The sequence below is a fragment of the Eumetopias jubatus genome, unplaced genomic scaffold (assembly GCF_037043125.1).
Source record: "Eumetopias jubatus isolate StellerSeaLion01/CBP00866 unplaced genomic scaffold, mEumJub1_p1.0 scaffold_1, whole genome shotgun sequence".
Lineage (NCBI taxonomy): Eukaryota > Metazoa > Chordata > Mammalia > Carnivora > Otariidae > Eumetopias > Eumetopias jubatus.
In genome coordinates, this window is record NW_028274807.1 from 218,604,320 (window position 1) to 218,624,659 (window position 20,340).

The 20,340-nt window shown below is 52.5% G+C and overlaps 1 pseudogene; it reads left to right on the forward strand.

Annotated features, from left to right (window-relative positions):
* The window catches only part of LOC114204260 (histo-blood group ABO system transferase 2-like), a 45,424-nt pseudogene that overhangs the window by 19,682 nt on the left and 5,402 nt on the right, over positions 1-20,340 (forward strand).

Consider the following 20,340-nt stretch of genomic DNA (forward strand, 5'->3'; position numbering starts at 1 on the left):
TAATTTCCCTGCAGGTAGAAGATTGCAGGTGCAGGGGATCCCATTTTCTCTATTCACTTATTGCTTACAAAATAGATTCTGATCATCTGTTTCCTAGAAGTAACCTTTATTAGAAAGGGAAGGTGAAATTTACTCTTTGTGTGTTTTTAACATATCATTTGTTCCTTCATCTAACAGCGTTTATTCATTTGGGCCTAGGATATGGTTGAGTGGCCAGCATCTAGAGTTAGTTGGCTTTTTGTCGTCAGATACGGACTTGGATGATGTCTTGTCATTTGTCAAAGGTGATGTTTCATAATTGATTAGTCTTTTCATCAGAAGAGTTACAATTAGGGTCGAGGGAAAAATCAAAATTATTCAAAGCAGCCTTTTACTGTTTAAAAGTTGAGCTTGAGGGGCGCCTGGGTGGCTCAGTCATTAAGCGTCTGCCTTCGGCTCAGGTCATGATCCCGGGGTCCTGGGATCGAGCCCCGCATCGGGCTCCCTGCTCCGCGGGGAACCTGCTTCTCCCTCTCCCACTCCCCCCGCTTGTGTTTCCTCTCTCGCTGTGTCTCTCTCTGTCAAATAAATAAATAAAATCTTTAAAAAAAAATAAAAGTTGAGCTTGACTTTCTAGTTTTTCTAAATGTGTCATCTAGATATTTTGACATGCCGATTTTCTCTGTAGCTTTTTTGGTGGTGGAGTCAGAAGGAGAGTCTTTGAGAATTCTGGATGCTGGTGGCATCAAGGGGCTTGGCGTCAGGAGCACTGGGTTGAGTTCTGGAACTGCTTGCCTGACCCTAGGTGAGTCAGGTTATCCCACAGAGCTTCCATTGACTCCTTATGAAATTGCTGGCATCTAATATCTATGGAAAGGCTTTTTCCACAGAAACTGTTCTGCCTGATGAAGAGCAATTAAAAATGAGGTGATTTGGGCTGTGTTATTCTGTGAATAAAGGTTTTAAACCCCCTGTCATAGGATACGGTGTTTTATTGTACAAGGAGTCCTCAGAAGGCTGCAATGAAACAAGCAGGTCTCAGAGCATGTCCATGTTCCATTGATACGTTCCTTACAGTTTGCCCAGATAGGAAGGTAAGTGGAGAGAAATACGACAGAAGGGGAAAGTAGTGAACCCTTCATTAGGTAGCCTTCCACCTTTCTCATGAAAGCCTTGGGCCAGTGTCATTTTGGAAGAAGAGGGGAGTCCTGGAGCTGTGCAGCGGATGGGGGAGTTCCAGGTCTGGGTAAAGCTGACAGGGGTCTCAGAGGAGAGCTGAGTGCATCGAGCAGGAGGGTGTGGGCAGGGCGGGCTCCAGGGGTGGCTTTGGGTCTCCCGGGTGAGAGTGGTGACAGGTGGAGGGCCGTGAGGAGGTTCCTGGCCGAGGACAGGTGAGGCCCAGGTGGAGAGCTGGCCAAGCACCTTCTTCTGTGCCACCAGCCTCACCCAACATACACGACGTCATCGTCTGTCCCTGTCACTCCAGATGTCTCAGAGGTGCCAGGCCAAGACGTTTGTTTGAGTTTCTTTGAGTGTGTGTGAAGTTTCAAAATTTTGATTATGGAAATGACGGGTCATCTGAACATCTGTTACTCTTTTATTTCCTGCTCTTCTTTCCATCACCAAAGTGAATCATACCTGCTAGTGGAAGGGGCTATCTGTGTGTTTTTATATCCCGATTTAATTAAACAGTGGGAAAATAATCTTCCGAAATATGATCAGAATCCTTGGTGGGTGTTCATGTTTTCCTCTTCCATGAACCACATTCCGATACTAGAAATCATGTTTTAATGTAAAACACAGCCTCAGAGCTGTAACAGGGTGCCCTGTCCTTTGTGAGAGGGGCACATGGAGGAGTGTAGGTTCTTTAGGAGCTCAGGGAGTGGTGCATCGTGCTCCCAACAGAAATCGAGCCCCCTGTTAGCCTTCCCTGAGGGGGCTGCTTACCTGGTGGCCCATCCTAGGCTCTGGAAGCTTGACCCGGTGAGTCACTTGTGACTTGAGCTGGGGAATTTATGAAGAAAATGGAAGGAATCCTGGAGGGTGCCTGCATCCTTTGTACTCGGACAACTCCATGTAGCAAAGGAACTCATCATCCCGTGAGGCATGTCGGGATCCCTGAGGGAAAGGGCTTCGCTTTGTGGGCTGAGGTAGTGTCTTCATCCTTATCTGGACCAGAGCCATGTTGTGTGGCTATGGAGATCCAGACCCTTATGTGACCATGTCATTATTATTATTATTATTATTATTTTAAGAAAACAATATAGACATTGACTTTGAGATACAAATATCGTAAGGAAAAACACAAGGTCAAATATATATATATATATAATGATTGAACTCGTGGCCTCTCTCATTAGTATGGGTAATGTAGGGCTGCCCGTATGAGAAAGACCAAGGAATTATATTTCGATTAGAAGTGTGCTGTGCACACGTAGTGTTTTATTCTGTCATTTGCCTTATTTTTCTGGAGGGAAAATGGAGTGGTGACTGGAGCTTGGTTTCTGATTTTAAGGAATGGGAGACAAGTGAATTGCAAGACCAGTGTTGATGCTGACATGGTGCTCAATGCCCAGCGAGCAAAGGTTTGAAGCTCGGACTTGGAAGCCTTAGTGTTCAGCGAGGATGTTGTCCGAGTTTCCAGCACATCGAGTCACCTGGCTGGTGTGCCTAATCGGGCCAGTTCCTGCCTTTCTAAGGGCAGTTTGAAAGTGGCTTGAAATCCTAAGGTACTTGTGGAGTGGTCTGGATGGGACACCTGTGTGGGCCAGTGTAGATGCCACCCAGGGAATTCCAGAGCTAATGGTGAGCACATTTGTGAGGCTGGAGTTTGCTTCTCTGTGAGAAGCATTGAGCTGCAGTGGAAAGAAGTCGCTGGGTCTTATGACTCACTGTGTGAGCAGGTCTGAGCCTGGCGGGGTAGTCGGATCAGATAGCTGGGAGGTTGTGATGCCGTGGTGGTGGACCATTGCTCATGATGGGCAGGCCAGCTTGCTACAGGGACAGGGACTGGGCTGTACTCCCTGGCCAGCCCTCCTGCTGCAGATGTGATGAGAGAGTTGCTTCCTGTTTGGTGCTTGAGCCCTCGGCTCAGCAGGGTGGTTGGTGGGAAGCAGCCCACAGGCAGCATTATCGATTCTTGCCCATTGTGCCCCTGCTTCCTCAGAGGAGGCACAGCAGATGTCCTCTGCCTGGTGTGTGTGAATTCAGTCAGCAGAAGCAGTTCTTCCAGAGCCCCGCCTCTGAGAAATCCTCTCCACATTCCTGTGCTGTATGCAAGAGGTCGCTTTTCATCTGCAACTGAAATCTCAGCTCCTGCCGTTAGGTTCCGAGGCCACACAGGACACCAGTATCCGTGCAGTTCTACTTCTGCCTGGGGCCTGATGTGCGAGACTGAGGCCGAGCCTGGTCGGCCTGTTGATGCCGCTGCAGGCTCCTTCCTGGAAAATGTGCAGCACAGCCTGGTTTGTGATGATATCGCAGGAAAGAGGGACAGGTGCACCACTCCGCCTGACTGCAGGAGTATTCCGGACGTCAATCCCAGGTGGTTGGTGCAGGGAGGAGAGATGTCTGTTTCCCAGGACCTTGGCCAGAGGGAGAGTTGGATCCTGGGTGGATCTCTGCTCACCTTTCTCAGATGAGCACCTCAGGCAAGGAGAGGAAGTGTGAGTGCTCACCTGTAATTGGGGAAGGTGTCTGGTTTCAGGTCTCATGGGCAGGTGGATTCCTCGTGTGGCTCATTTTCCTGATAGTGTTCAGGGTGCAGTCGATGGACCCCTGGTCCTTGGCATCCTGGCTGTGCCAGAGCCCTGGGGCACCTTTTCCCCCCGGGGCTTTGGACCAGGAAATCGGAGGGAGTCAGTGGTGAAAGCGTCAGTGTAGGCCTTCGTTTCTGCCCTGCCGAGACAGACTGGTGACTGTGATAACTGCTACGGAAATACGGAGCAGGAGACAGGGCTGGGGTGCTGCAGGGGAGGTAAGGGTGGTGCTTGCTATTCACATAGAGCCAGGTGGGACTTCACTAGGAAGGTGATCCTTGAGTCAAGATCTAAAGAAGGTGAGTGATATCACATCAAGAGCATTCTAAACGGAAGGAAAGCATGTGCAAAAGTCCTGAGGCAGGAGCGTACCAGGTATGTCCAGAAGTAGCAGGAAGGCCCTGTGGCCATGGGAGACAGCCTAGGACATGACCTCAGGGAGGTGACAAAGGGAGACAGAAAGCCATTGCAGTGCTGTGACCCCATGGGACCCTGTTTCACTGGGCCATCCTGGCTACAGTGTTGAGAATAGATGACAGAGGATTGAGGATGGGTAGGGGAGGTCCATGATGAAGCTTTTCCAGGAACTCAGGCAAGAGATGGCCTTTAGTGTGGACCAGACAGGTGGCCTTGGAAGGAGTGGTCAATCCTATTCTGGGTACGTTTAAGAAGGAGCTCACCGGATTTCCTGATGTGTTAGATACTGGGAATGGGAGAAAGGAGGAATTGGGGTAACTCCCAGCTGTGGCTGGTTGTCCTGAGCGAGGGGAAGGAGGAGGTTTCTGGGGGTAGGAGGTCGTCTGTGTTCCGCATGCTCAGGAAGGTGCCTTTCACGGTGGATCTGCTGATGTGCGTGTCCAGGAGAACATTTAACATCTACTCCCTCAGCAACTTTCAAGTACAAGTATCCCCCACTTTTTAAAAGTTCACGGTACACATGGCTTTTTTTTTTTTTTTTTAAAGATCTATGTCATTACCCGGCTTCAATAACAGGAGGAATCCTGAAGAGGATTTCGCTCTTATGAAAAAAGTCGAAAAGTGAGCATCGCGTTCATCATCTGTTTTGCGGGGAGCCACTGCAGAGGCGGCGTGCACCTCAACCAGGTCTTTCCTGGGAACCGCTCTCCACGTCCAGCCCCCAGCACTTTGAATTGTGTCTGTGAGCATCTGCTGTGCTTCATCTCCATTTATTTTGGGCATCTGTTAGGAAGTCGTGTCCCGAGGCCTAGGAAAAGCCAAAGATAAGTCATTTTTGGAGTCTGAGCACGCGATTTTTTTCTGTAGAAATGAATGGTAATTCCTCCTTTGGTCTACACCATTCTTGCTGTGAGAGGTTTCCTTCCTAGGAAGGAAGGAAACTACTTTCAAATAGCGGGGGAACCTGTACGCCATCCTGCAGGGTTAGCTTTAGTCTCCATGCTGCACAGAACGTTCCAAGACTTATGCATTTTATCACTCAAACATTTTGCCTTTTTTTTTTTAAGATTTTATTTATTTATTTGAGAGAGAGAGAGAATGAGAGATAGCACGGGAGGGAAGAGGGTCAGAGGGAGAAGCAGACTCTCTGCTGAGCAGGGAGCCCGATGTGGGACTCGATCCCGGGACTCCAGGATCATGACCTGAGCCGAAGGCAGTCGCTTCACCAACTGAGCCACCCAGGCGCCCAAACATTGTGCCTTTGACCACCTTCCCCCATTCCTCCCCCATCCCTGGATCTGGCAACCAGCAATCTGTTCTCAGTATCTGTGCATTCAGTATTTTTTTTTCCATGTGGAACGTCCATGAACATCTGGTATTTGTCTTTCTGTGTTGAGTTACTTAGCATAATGCTCCCAAGGTCTCTGTTTCTATGTCTGGCTACTGTGAAGAATGCTGCAGTGAACATGGGAGTGCATCTATCTTTTTGAGGTAGTGTTTTTGTGTTCTCCAAATAAATCCACCCAGAGCAATCACTGGGTCATGTGGTAGTTGGATTCATTTTTCCAGGAACCTCCATACTCTTTGTCACAGGTGCTGCACCAATGTACATTCCCACCAACAGTGCACAGGGTCCCCTTTTCTGCACACCCTTGACCACACCTGGTGTGTGTCTCTGGGACAAATGCCATCCCGACAGGTGTGAGGAGATAGCGGATTATGGGTTTGACTTAGGTTTCCCTGACGACGATTAGTGATGTTGAACAACTTTTTCTGTGTCTTTTGACCACCTGGGTGCCATCTTTGGAAAGTATTCACATATTCTCCCCATTTTTTATACAGGTTTTTTTGTCTGTTTTGATTTGTATGAGTGTTTTGTATATTTTGGATATTAGCCTCTTCTCACACATATGATTTGCAGATTTTTTTTTTTCTCATTGGGTAGGTTGCCTTTTAAGTTTTGATGGTTTCTTTTGCCATGTAGAAATTTCAGTTTGATGTCGTTCCCCTTGTTTATTTTTGCATTTGTTGCCTTTGCCTTTGGTGTCCGATCTAAAAGACTCTTTTCCAAAACCAATGTTGAGAAACTCACTACCTGTGTTTTGTTCTCGGTGGTTTATGGATTCCGGTCTTATATTCAAGTCATTCATCCATTTAAAATTTTTGTGTGTGCTGTAAGAAAGTGATCCAGCTCCATTCTTGTGCATGTAGTGTGCGGTTTTCCAGGACCGTTCACTGAAGAGGCAGTCCTTTCCCCGTTGTATATTTTCTGCTCCTGTGTCGTAAGTTAAGGCCATACATGTGTGGGTTAGTTTCTCAGGTTTCTTCTTCTTCTTCTTCTCCTCCTCTTCCTCTTCCTTCTTCTCCTCCTTCATTTTTTTTGTTTTACAGTTTATTTTTTGGGAAAGTATTTTTTCCTGTTGGAATATATGCAGTGTGGACTTTATTGATTACATGTTCATACTATTTGTTAGGACATTTCTCTTGTGTGTTTTTGTAAATGACTTGCCGGATTTATAGCTTTCAACAGGTTTAACATTTGGGCAGAACTACTCAAAATGTTATATTCTTCCATCCGATAAGAGATTGTGTCTGATTGTCTTTTGTGATGCTATCAGTTGTGATAATTGATATCTGTTTCTTTTCCATGATAGGTTTATTAAAGTGATTTTAATATTTCTTAAAAACGTGGATTCTAAATCACTCTTATTTAATAATATGTGTTTATATAAAACAAGTTTAAAGAAATGCATTTATTGGAATCAGCTGTTGAAACAGGAGATAAATATTAATTCCTGTTCAGAGTTAATAATAATTATATCAGAGCTAAGTCTAAATATACCTTTAATGTACTGACTCTAATGAGTACACTTTGCCCAAAGTGCTATGATTATCATATCCTGAGCTTTCTATTCAGTTCCATTGACCTGTGTGTCTGTTTCTATGTCAGCACCATACAGTTTTGATGAGCACAGCTTTGTAATCTAGCTTGAAATCCGGGCGTGTGGTGACTCCTGCTCTCTTCTTTCTCCAGGTTGCTCTGGGTATTTGGTGTCTTCTGTGATTCCATATGAATTTTAGGACTGTCTTCTATTTCTTTGAATAATGGCACTGGAATTCAGATCGGGATTTCATCACATCTGTAGATTGCTTTGGTTGCTGTGGACATGTGAACATGATTAACTCTTCCGGTTAATGAGCAGGACGTACGCTTCCGTTTATTTGTGTCGTCCTCTGTTTCTTTGACCCATACATGCCCCCTCAACATGCATGTGTTTTTCCTTCCTTTTCCAACATGTGTTCAGTGTACCAGGTCTTTCTCATTCTTGGTTACTTTTCTCCTAGGTTTTTTTTTCTTGATGCAATTGTAAATGGCATTGCTTTCTTCTTTTCTCTTTGGGAAGGTTTGTCATCAGTACACAGAAATGCAACAAGTTGGGACACCTGTGTGGCTCAGTCAGTTAAGCATCTGTCTTTGGCTCAGGTCACCATCCCGGGGTGCTGTCATCGAGACCCACAGCAGACTTCCTGCTCAGTGGGGAGTCGGCATCTCCCTCTCCCTCTGCTGCTCACCCTGCTTGTCCTGTCTCTCTCTGTCAAATAAATAAAGTCTTTAAAAAAAGAAATGCAAAAGGTCTCTGTATATTGCCTTTGTATCCTGCAGCTTTACTGAATTTGTTGATTCTAACAGTTTTGTTGGAATCTCTATGGAATTCTATATATAGTATGTCATTTGCAAACAGTGACAGTTTTCCTATTTGGATTTCATCTTTTCTTTCTTTCTTTTCTTTTTGTCTGAATGCTTTGGCTAGGTCTTTCAATACTGTGTTGAATGAAAGTGATCAGAGTGGGCATCTTTGTCTTATTTTTTTGTCTTTTATATAATATGTTTTATATTTATTCATGAGAGTCAGAGAGAGAGAGAGGCAGAGGCAGAGAGAGAAGCAGGCTCCCCGCCTAGCAGGAAGCCCGATGCAGGACTCGATCCCAGGACCCTGGGATTGTGACCCGAGCCGAAGGCAGACGGTTAACCATCTGAGCCACATGGGCGCCCTCTTTGTCTTGTTTTTGATCTTAGTGGAAATGTTTTCAGCTTTTCACCCTTGGGTATGATGTCAGCTGTGAGTTTTTCATATATGGACTTTGTTATTTTGAGGTATGTTCCCTCTATACCCAGATGGTTTAGAGTTTTTATCATAAATGCATATCGAACTGTGAAGTGTTCTTGTTGAGGTACAGCGCAATGTGGGGGTTCGCCGGGATAGGCGTGCAGATTTCTCCAGGTCAGAGACCTTTCCGTAGTTCCAAATGACGCAGGATCCTTCTCGGTGGCAGCCTGAGTTCTCTCCTATTATTGAGGTGTCCCCAGTGCCTGGAGCTTTGTAGCCGGGACTCTGGGGAAAAACCCATCAGAACCCAAGCCAGGGTTAGGGTTCGGGACTACGGGCATGACAGGCCCGATCTGCTAGCACTGTGGCAGGCTTTCCAGGGGACTGAGTTGAGGGCGTGGATCAGGATGAATGTCATGCCAGGGATTTTGGCCAGGGGGCCGCTGAAAGTGGGGGTTCGCTAGGATGGGCATCCGGAGTTCCCAATGGCGAGGTTTCCTTCTGTGTGTCAGTCTGAGTCCTCTGGTATTGCTCAGTTGTCCCCAATCCCTGGAGTTTAGAGGAAGGCCTCTGGGGACAGACCCATCACAAGCCAAAATAGGTTTAAGGTTAGGGCTTATGTGCGTGGCAGGCCTGATCTACCAACACAGTGGTGAGCTTCCCAGGGAGCTGAGTTGTGGGCATGGGTCAGGGTGAGTGCCAGGCCCAGGATTTTAGGCCCGACCACTGAATGTGGGAGATGGATGGGGTGGACATGCAGGTTTCTCTTGCCCTGAATGCTTTCTGGAGTCCAAACGGTGAGGTTTCCTTCTGGGTGTAAGCTGAGTCTTCTGGTACTTCTCAGGTGGTCCCAATTCCTGGGGCTTTGGAAACAGGCCTCTGAGGACCGACTCCTGAGAAGCAAACCTAGGTTATGGTAGGGCCTTAGGGGCTTGGCAGGCTGAATCTACGGCACTATGGCTAGCTTCCCGGGGGTGTGAGTTGAGGCCGTGTGTCGGGGTGAGTGTGAAGCTCATGGTTTGCAGCAAGGGGGCCAATGAAAGTGCAGGTGTGCTTTAATGTGCATGCAGTGTACTCCTGCTCTGAACGCTTCCCACAGTTCCAAATGGTGCGGTTTCCTTCTGGGCGACAGCCTGAGTCCTCCGGTATTGCTCAGGTGTCCCATTTCCTGGGACTTTGGAGCCTGGCCTCTAGGGACAGATCCCTCAGAAGCCAACCTAGGGTTAGGATAATGACCTAGGGTTATTTCAGCCACATCTGCCAACACTGTGTCATGCTTCCCAGGGCTCTGAGTTGGGGGATGCGTCAGAGTGAGTATCAGGCTCAGGGTATGCCACCAGGGGACCCCTGAATGTGGGGTTTGGCTGGGGTGGGCAAGTAGGGTTCTCCTGCTCTGAATGCTTTCCAGGTTTCCAAATGGCACAGTTTCCTTCTGGGTGGCAGGCTGAGTTCTTTGGTATTTCCCATGTGTCATCAATCCCTGGGGCTTTATTGCCAGGCCTCTGGAGACAGAGCCCACAGAAGCAAACCCTGAGTAAGGGTTAGGGCCTACGGGTGTGGCAGGCCCAATCGGCTTGTGCCGTGGAATGCTTCCCAGGGGCATGAGTTGACCACATGGGTCACAGATTAAGGTCAGGGTTTGCAGCCACTGAAAGTAGGGGTACGCTGGGATGGGCATGCAGAGTTTTCCTACTCTGAATGCTTTCTTGAGTTCCAAATAGTGTGTTTTCCATCTGGGTGGCAGGTTGAGTCCTCTCGTATTGCACTGCTGTCCCGAATCCCTGAGGCTTTGGAGCCAGGTCTCTGGGGAAAGAAACCTCAGAAGCCTACCTAGGATTAGGGTTGGCCGTAGGGGCATGGCAGTCGATGTGCCAGCACTGTGGCGAGCTGGGGTCTGAGTTGAAGGCATGAATCAGGGTGAGTGTCAAGCTCAGGGTTGGTGGCCAGGTGTCCTCTGAATGTTGAGGTTCGCTGGAATTGGCATGCAAACATCTGCTGCGAATGCTTTCTGGGGTTCCAATTGGCGTGGTTTCCTTCATGGTGGCCGGCTGTATCCTCTTGTATTGCTCAGATGTCCCCATCTATAGTGCTTAGGAGCCAGGCCTCTGGGGACACAACCCTAAGAAACCAACCTGTGCTTATAGGGCCTAGGGTCAGGGCGAACCGTACATGTCCATACTGGGGAGAGCTTCCCAGAGGTCTGTGTTGATGGCATTGTTCAGGGTGAGTGGCAGGGTCAGGGTCTGCCGCCAGGGGGCCAATAAATGTGGGTTATGACTGGGATGAGCATGCTGAGGTCTCCTGCTCTGAATCCTTTCCATAGTTCCAAATGGCGCATTTTTCTTCTGGGTGGCAGCCTGACTCCATTGAAATGGCTCAGGTGTCCTGAATCCTTGGGGCTTTGGACCCAGGTTCTGGGGACAGACCACTCAGAAGCCAACCTAGGGTTAGGCTTAGGGCTTAGGGCCATGACAGGCCTGATCTGCCAGGGCTGTGATGAGCTTCCCGGGGACTGAGTTGAGGCCATGGGTCAGGGAAGCGTCAGGCTCAGGGATTGTGGCCTGGGCACATTGCACTTGGGGTTCGTTGGGATGGACCAGCACAGTTCTGCGCTGAATGGTTTCCGGAGTTCCCAATGGCACATTTTCCGTTGTAGTGGCAGGCTGAGTCCACTTGTACGGGTCAGGTGTCCTGAATCCCTGGGAACTGAGCCAGGCCTCTGGGGACAGACCCCTCAGAAGTCTCCATAGGATCACGGTTAGGACATGGGGGCCTGACAGGCTCGAAGTGCCGACGCTGTGGCAAGGTACGGGTGTTTTGACTTTAGGGCGTTCATCAGGATGAGTGTCAGGCTCATGGATTGTGGCCAAGGGGCCGATGAACCTGGGGCATCCCTGGGATGGGCATGCAGTGTACTCCTTCTCTGAACGCTGGCCTGAGTTCCACATGGCGTGTTTTCCTTCTGGGTGACAGGCTGAGTCTTCTGGTCTTGCTGGAGCCAGCCTTCGCGGACAGATCCCTCAGATGCCTCCGTAGGCTGACGGTTAGGACCTGGGGGCACGGCAGACCTGACATGCAAGCTCTGTAGCCTGCTCAGTGGGGTTTGTCTAGAGGGTGTGGGTCAGGGTGAGTGTCAGGCTCAGGGTTGGCCGCCAGAGGGCGCCAAATTTGTACGTTGGCTGGGATGGGCATTCCGAGTTCTTGTGTTCTGAAAGCTCTCCGGAGTTGCAAGTAGTGTGTTTGAATTTTTTTCGGCAAGCTGAGTCCTCCGGTGTCGCTCAGGTATTGGCATTCCGGGGGCTTTGGAGCCAGGCTTCTGGGGACAGAAACAGAAGCCTACCTAGGGATAGACTTACGGCCTAGGGTCATTTCATCCCTGATCTACCCACGCTGGGGCAAGCTTCGGGGGGCGGGCGATCTGAGTCGGGGGCATGGGATTAGGGTGAGTGTGAAGCTCAGGGTTTGCGGGCAGGGGCCGTTGAAAGTGGCATTTCGCTGGGATGGGCACGCAGAGTTCTACTCGGAAAGGTTTGCCCCGAGTTCCCAATGGTGCAGTTTCCTTTCTGGGAGACAGGCTGAATCCTCTGGTATTGCTCAGGTGCCCCTGATCCCTGTGGCTTTAGAGCCAGGCCTCTGGGGCCAGAGCCCTCAGAAGCCCGGGAGGGATAGGGTTAGGGCCTAGGGGCCCGGCAGGCCCGACGTGGCAGCATCAGGGGTTTGTCTTGAGGGCGTGGGTCAGGTTGTGTGTCAGGGTCGGGGTTTGCCGCCATAGGGTGCAAAATTTGTGCATTCCTTAGGATGGGCATTCAGAGTTCTCCTGCTCTGAATGCTTTCCGGAGTTCCAAATGCTGCGTTTTCCTTTTGGGTGGCAGCCTGAGTCGCTCGATATTGCTCCGGTGTCCCGAACCTGTGCGGCTTTGGAACTAGGCTCTGGCGACTTACCCCTCAGAAGCCAGCCGAGGATGAGGGTTAGGATATAGGGACACGGGAGTCCTGACCTCCCAGCACTGCGTCGAGGTTCCCGGGGGTGAAGGTTGAAGGCGTGGGTCCGCGTGAGTGTCTTGCTCTTCTTTTCGGCCAGGGGACCGCTGAAAGGGTGGGTGCGCTGGGTGGGCATGCAGCGTTCTCCTGCTGTGAATCCTTTTCGGAGTTCCAAACGGTGGGGTTACTCACTGGGTGGCAAGCTCAGTCCTCTGGTATTGCTCAGGTGTCCCTTGCCTTTGGGACTCTGGAGCGAGCCCTAGGGAACAAAGCACTCAGGAGCCAATCTAGGCTTGGGGTTAGGGCCCAGGGGCACGGCATGCAGAGTTCTCCTGCTCCCAGTGCTTTCGGAAGTGCCAAATGGCGCATTTTGCTTTGTGGGGTCAGGCTGAATCCTCTGGTATTGCTCAGGTGGCCCAAATCCCTGGGGCATGGAGCCAGGGACCTAGGGAGAGAGCTCCCCGAAGCCAAGTGAGGGTTAGGGTTAGGGCCCAGGTGCACGGCACTCCTGGTCTGCGGGAACTGTGGCGAGCTTGGGATGGGCTGTATGTCTTGAGGGTGGGGGTCAGGTTGAGTGTCAGGCTCAGGGTTTGCCGCAAGGGGGAGCAGAAAGTGTAGTTTCACTGGGATGGGCATTCAGAGTTCTGCTCTGAATGCTTTCCAGAGTCCCAGTGGCGGGGTTTCCTTCTGGGTGGCAGCCTGAGTCCCTTGATACTGCTTGGGTGTCCCGAATCCTTGGGGCTTTGGAGCCAGGCTCTGGGGACAGACCACTCAGAAGCCAACCTAAGGTTAGTCTTTGGGCTTAGGGCCATGACACGCCTGATGTGCCGGCGCTGTGATGAACTTCCTGAGTTCTGAGTTGAGGCCGTGGGTTGGGGGAGCATCAGGCTCAGGGATTGCGGACTGGGCACATTGAACTTGGGGTTCGTTGGGATGGACTGGCACAGTTCTCCTGCTCTCAATTCCTCCCGGAGTTCCCAATGGCACGTTTTCCTTTTTAGTGGCCGGCAGAATCCTCTGGTACTGGTCAGGTGTCCCAGATCCCGGGGGCTTTGGAGCCAGGCTCTGGGGACAGAGAGCTCAGAAGCCAACCTAGGGTTAGGCTTACGGCTTAGGGGCATGACAGGCGCTTCCCTGGGTCTGAGTTGAGGCCGTGGGTCAGGCTGAGTGTCAGGCTCAGTGTTTGCCGCTAGAGGGCGCAAAATTTGTGCGTTCCCTGGGATGGGCATTCAGAGCCCTCCTGCTCTGAATGCTTTCCTGAGTTCCAAATGGCGCGTTTTCCTTCTTGGTGGCAGCCAGAGTCCCTCGATATTGCCTGGGTGTCCCGAATCTGTGGGGCTTTGGAGCCAGGTTCTGGGGACTGACCCCTCAGAAGCCAACCTAGGGTGAGGGATAGGACATGGGGACACCAGAGGCCTGATTGCCAGCGCTGCGTCGAGGTTCCTGGGGGTGGGGGTCAAGGGCGTGGGTCAGCATGAGTGTCTTGCGTCAGTGTGAGTGTCTTGCTCTTCTTTTCAGCCGGGAGACCGCTGAAAGGGTGGGTGCGCTGGGATGGGCATGCAGCCTTCTCCTGCTGTGAATCCTTTCCCAAGTTACAAACGGCGGGGTTTCTCTCTGGGTGGCAAGCTGAGTCCTCTGGTCTTGCTCTGGAGCGAGCCCTAGGGAACAAAGCACTCAGGAGCCAACCTAAGGTTGGGGTTAGGGCCTAGGGCACGGCAGGCAGAGTTCTTCTGCTCTCAGTGCTTTCAGAAGTGCCAAATGGTGCATTTTGATTTGTGGTGTCAGGCTGAGTCCTCTGGTATTGCTCAGGTGGCCCAAATCTGTGGGGCATGGAGCCAGGGACCTAGGGAGAGACCTCTCTGAAGCCAAGCGAGGGTTAGGGTTAAGGCCCAGGTGCACGGCACTCCTGGTCTGTGGGAACTCTGGTGGGCTTGGGATGGGCGGTTAGTCTTGGAGGTGGGGGTCAGGTTGAGTGTCAGGCTCAGGGTTTGCCGCGAGGGGGCACAGAAAGTGTAGTTTTGCTGGGATGGGCATTCAGAGTTCTCCTGCTCTGAATGCTTTCCGGAGTTGCCAGTGGTGCGGTTTCCTTCCGGGTGGCAGCCTGAATCCCTTGATACTGCTCGGGTGTCCCAAATCCTTTGTGCTTTGGAGCCAGGCCCTGGAGACAGACCGCTCAGAAGCCAACCTAGGGTTAGGCTTAGGGCTGAGGGGCATGACAGGCCTGATGTGCCGGCGCTGCGATGAGCTTCCCGGGATCTGGGTTGAGGCTGTCGGTCGGGGGGAGTGTCAGGCTCAGGGATTGCGGCGTGGGCACATTGAACTTGGGTTTCATTGGAATGGACCAGCCCAGATCTCCTGTTCTGAATGCTTACTGGAGTTCCCAATGGCATGTTTTCCATTTTAGTGGCAGGCTGAGTCCTCTGGTAATGGTCAGGTGTCCCAAATCCCTAGGGCTTTGGAGTCAAGCCCCTGGGGACAGACCCTCAGAGGCCTCTAGGGTGACGGTTAGGGCCTAGGGGCACGGCAGGGCTGACGTGTAAGCACTGGAACCTGCTCTGGGGGGTGTGTCTTGAGGGCGTGGGTCAGGTTGTGTCAGGCTCAGGGTGGGCCGCCAGAGGGCGCCAAATTTGTGCGTTGGCTGGGATGGGCATTCAGAGTTGTGTTCTGAACCCTCTCTGCAGTTGCAAGTAGTGTGTTTGAATTCTTTTTGGCAAGCCGAGTCCTCTGGTGTTGCTCAGTTATTGCCATCCCTGGGGCTTTGGAGCCAGGCTTCTGGGAACAGAAGCTGAGAAGCCAACCTAGGGATAGGCTTATGGCCTAGGGTCGTTTCAGCCCTGATCTGCCCACGCTGGGGCAAGCTTTGGGGGGCGGGGGGTCTGAGTGGGGGGTGTGGGTCAGGGTGAGTGTCAGGCTCAGGGTTGGCGGGCAGGGGGCCGTTGAATGTGGCATTTCGCCGGGATGTGCACCCAGAGTTCTCCTACTCGGAAAGCTTTGCCCCGTGTTCCCCATGGTGCGGTTTCCTCCTGGGAGACAGGCTGAATCCTCCGGTATTGCTCAGGTGCCCCTGATCCCTGTGGCTTTAGAGCCAGGCCTCTGGGGCCCGAGGCCTCAGAAGCCAGTGAGGTATAGGGTTAGGGCTTAGGGGCTGGGAAGGCCCAACGTGCCAGCACTGTGGCTTGCTTCCCCGGGGTTTGTTTTGAGGGCGTGGGTTAGGTTGAGTGTCAGGCTCAGGGTTTGCCACTAGAGGGCGCAAAATTTGTGTGTTCCTTGGGATGGGCATTCAGAGTTCTCCTGCTCTGAATGCTTTCCCGAGTACCAAATGGCGCATTTTCCTTCTGGGTGGCAGCCTGAGTTGCTCGATATTGCTCCGGTGTCCCGAATCTGGGGGGCTTTGGAGCCAGGCTCTGGGGACTGACCCCTCACAAGCCAACCGAGGGTGAGGATTAGGACATAGGGGCACGGGAGACCTGGCCTGCCAGCGCTGCGTCGAGGTTCCCGGGGGTGAGGGTTGAAGGCGTGGGTCAGCGTGAGTGTCTTGCTCTTCCTTTCGGCCGCGGGACCACTGAAAGGGTGGGTGCGCTGGTATGGGCTTGCTGCGTTCTCCTGCTGTGAATCCTTTCCGGAGTTCCAAACGGTGGGGTTTCTCTCTGGGTGGCAAGCCGAGTCCTCTGGTCTTGCTCTGGAGCGAGCCCTAGGGAACAAAGCACTCAGCAGCCAACCTAGGGTTGGGGTTAGGGCCTAGGGGTACGGCAGGTAGAGTTCTCCTGCTCCCAGTGCTTTCAAAAGTGCCAAATGGCGCATTTTGCTTTGTGGTGTCAGGCTGAGTCCTCTGGTATTGCTCAGGTGGCCCAAATCCCTGGGGCATGGAGCCAGGGTCCTAGGGAAAGAGCTCTCCGAAGCCAAGCGAGGGTTAGGGTTAGGGCCCAGGTGCACGGCACTCCTGGTCTGCGGGTATGTGGCGAGCTTGGGATGGGCATTTTTTCTTGAGGGCTGGGGTCAGGTTGAGTGTCAGGCTCATGGTTTGCCGCCAGGGGGCGCAGAAAGTGTAGATTCTTTGGGATGGGCATTCAAGTTCTCCTTCTCTGAATGCTTTCCAGAGTTGCCAGTGGTGCGGTTTCCTTCCGGGTGGCAGCCTGAGTCCCTTGATACTGCTCTGGTGTCCCAAATCCTTGGGGTTTTGGAGCCAGGCCCTGGAGACAGACTGCTCGAAACCAACTTAGGGTTAGGCTTAGGGCTTATGGGCATGACAGGCCTGATGTGCTGGTGCTGTGATGAGCTTCCCACGGCCTGAGTTGAGGCCGTGGGTCAGGGGGGAGTGTCAGGCTCAGGGATTGCCCCCTGGGCACGTTGAACTTGGGGTTCATTGGGATGGACCGGCACAATTCTCCTGCTCTGAATGCTTCCTGGCGTTCCCAATGGCACATTTTCCTTTTTAGTGGCAGGCAGAGTCCTCTGGTACTGGTCAGGTGTCCCAAATCCCTGGGGCTTTGGAGCCAGGCTCTGGGGACAGAGCACTCAGAAGCCAGCTTTGGGTTAGGCTTAGGGCTTAGGAGCATGACAGGCCTGATGTGCTGACGCTGTGATGACCTTCCCCGGGTCTGAGTTGAGGCCGTGGGTTAGGTTGAGTGTCAGGCTCAGGGTTGGCCGCCAGAGGGCGCCAAATTTGTGAATTGGCTGGGATGGGCATTCAGAGTTGTATTCTGAACGCTCTCCAGAGTTGCAAGTAGTGTGTTTGAATTCTTTTTGGGAAGCTGAGTCTTCTGGTGTTGCTCAGTTATTGCCATCCCTGCGGCTTTGGAGCCAGGCTCTGGGGACGGAGCGCTCAGAAGCCAGCTTTGGCTTAGGGGGCATGACAGGCCTGATGTGCTGGCGCTGTGATGACCTTCCCGGGGTCTGAGTTGAGGCTGTGGGTTAGGTTGAGTGTCAGGCTCAGGGTCGGCTGCCAGAGGGCGCCAAATTTGTGAATTGGCTGGGATGGGCATTCAGAGTTGTTGTATTCTGAAAGCTCTCTGGAGTTGCAAGTAGTGTTTTTGAATTCTTTTTGGGAAGCTGAGTCCTCTGGTGTTGCTCAGTTATTGCCATCCCTGGGGCTTTGGAGCCAGGCTTCTGGGGACAGAAGCTAAGAAGCCAACTAGGGATAGGCTTACGGCCTAGGGTCATTTCAGCCTTCATCTGCCCACGCTGGGGCAAGCTTGGGGGACGGGGGATCTGAGTGGGGGGCGTGGGTCAGGGTGAGAGTGAAGCTCAGGGTTTGCGGGCAGGGGGCCATTGAAAGTGGCATTTTGCTGGGATGGGCACGCAGAGTTCTACTCGGAAACCTTTGCCGCAGGTTCCCAATGGTGCGGTTTGCTTCCGGGAGACAGGCTGAATCTTCTGGTATTGCTCAGGTGCCCCCAATCCCTGTGGCTTTAGAGCCAGGCCTCTGGGGCCAGAGCCCTCAGAAGCCAGCGAGGGATAGGGTTAGGGCCTAGGGGCATGGCAGGCCCGATGTACCAGCACTGTGGCCTGCTTCCCTGGACGTTTGTCTTGAGGGCCTGGGTGAGGTTGAATGTCAGGCTCAGGGTTTGCCGCTAGAGGGCGCAAAATTTGTGCATTCCTTGGGATGGGCATTCAGAGTCCTCCTGCTCTGATTGCTTTCAGGAGAGCAAATGGTGCGTTTACTTTGTGGGTGGCAGCCTGAGTCCCTCGATACTGCTCAGGTGTCCTGAATCTTGGGGCTTTGTAGCCAGGTTCTGGGGACTGACCCCTCAGAAGCCAACCTAGGCTGAGTGTTAGGACATAGGGACACGGGAGGCCTGATGTGCCAGCGCTGCGTCGAGGTTCCCGGCGGTGGGGGTCAAGGGTGTGGGTCAGCGTGAGTGTCTTGCTCTTCTTTTCGGCCAGGGGACTGCTGAAAGTGTGAGTTCGCTGGGATGGGCATGCTGCGTTCTCCTGCTGTGAATCCTTTCCGGAGTTCCAAACGGTGGGCTTTCTTTCTGGGTGGAAGGTGAGTCCTCTGGTATTGCTCTGGAGCGAGCCCTAGGGAACAAAGCACTCAGGAGCCAACTTAGGGTTGGGGTTAGGGCCTAGTGGTTAGAGCGTAGCGGCTAGGGCGTAGGGGTTAGGGTGTAGGGCCTAGGGTTAAGGTTAGGGTTAGGGCCTAGGGTAGGGCCAGGGTTAGGGTACGGGTTAGGGTTAGGGTATGGGTTAGGGGTTAGGGTTAGGGTACGGGTTAGGGGTTAGGGTTAGGGTACGGGTTAGGGGTTAGGGGTAGGGTTAGGGTACAGGTTAGGGTATGGGTTAGGGTACATACAGTATCTCAGACCCGATCCGGGTCTGAGACCTGTTGATCCCCTTTGTGGGGGCCATGTTTCACAATGCCCGGCGTACCTTTAAATCCCTTAAATCTCGGACTCCTCACCATCTGGGCACAATGTCCTAATGTCTCCATCTTGTGGATGAGGAAGCAAGGGGCTCAAAGGAGCCAGGGACCAGTGTACCCTCAAGGTGAATCAGCTACCACATTGAGAGGTGCGATGATGCATCTTTGGGGTGCTCTAGACCTGTCCTGATGCAGAGGCAGATGGCAATAAGGAAGGGCCTGGCTTTGAAGTAGTAGGGGAAGTAGTAGGTGCTCTCTGGTGTTACAGAAACCACGGACTCTGGGAGGATGGGGCAAGCTATGTCCATCTCCGAGGGGTTGGCCGAGGCCAGAGGCGACTATGCATAGCCGTGGGAGGCTGCCGTGTGCTTTCTGCCCCCTGCTCTCCTGCATGTGCTCACATGGCGTTGCCTGGCAGCTCCCGCCCTGGGCACAGCCACGGAGTGCTCTGCCCGCCACGCCGTGCTAAGAGTATCTGTGGCTGCTGTCGCCATCTGTCCTCATGGCTCTCTAGGGCTGTCTGTCTGTTGCCACCCCCATCCCTCTCCCGAATGCCCACTGGAGCCCCAAGAAAAGACATCTGGGAGGAGGGGTGAGAACTTGAGTCTCAACAAAACGTAGCAGGTGACTTGCTGAGCTTTGCATTCATGCACTATGTGGATGGACAGTGCCTTCCCCTGCCTTGTCTTCCATCCCTTCTTTCTCACCCAGAGCCTCGATTTTCCCCAATATCTCCAGGAAATCTTCTCGTCTGTGCCAGTGGCCTGAGCAGAGCGCTTTGGGCTGGGCAAATGATAACTGTGTTATCACAGTCTTGCCCCTCCAGACCCAAGTGAGCAGGTGCTTTAGAGGCCGGGCCCTTGGAAGCTCCCTCCCATTCCTCTGCTTTATTGTCTTGTACAAAGGATTTCCCAGCACTGTAGACAAAGTCTCCCTTCCATCTCTGTGCCCATCCTCCCAAGGTGACTGGCTCATTTGAGAACCTGGGGCCCACGGGGCAGGGGTGGATGTCTCTTGGCCATCCTGTACCACTGAGATTCTCTTTCCCCAGCACAAGCAGGTGAGGGAGCTCTAGGCAAACTGTGTGCCCTCCAGGGTCACACCTCAAGGTCCACTCCTGCCTTCTTGCTGATCTGGACCACAGTCAGCACCTCCTTGTGACTACCAGACCTCCCACCCCATGGCTCCGACATCTAGCCCTCCAGCAGAGACAGTCTAGTCTCCAGCCACCCCGGTGGGAACTGAAGAGGCAGACAAGGGCTGGGTTGGGGCCACTGTCCTTAGAAGTAAGAGTGAGACCTGCCTCTCCACCAAAGGCCTCAGCCCAGCCTAGAGCAGATGGGCAGCCCTGGAGGGAGGGCGGCCAGCTCTCCCCAGGCTCCCCATGCCTCCTGCACGTGCTCTCCTACTGCTGCTCTCATTCAACATGTCGTGTTCTTTTCTCTTCATCTGACCACTGAATCTGGCGATACGATGTGTCTAGGCCTGAGCTGCTTGCATATGTTAAAACACCAAAGTGGCAGGAAGCTGCTGTCAGGCTGCGTGCGGGCACCTGGTCTCCAAGCAGACAGAGGGTGGGAGACTGCCCAGGGCCACAAGCACCCCCACGTCGTGGACACCGTCCAGAGCCGTGCTCCCTGAAAGGGATGTGCCAATAACTCAAGGCGCCCCTGGGCCAGGGTAAGCCTCACTCCCAGGTAATCTGTGGAGTCCAGAGTTTATTGCTTCTTTTTGT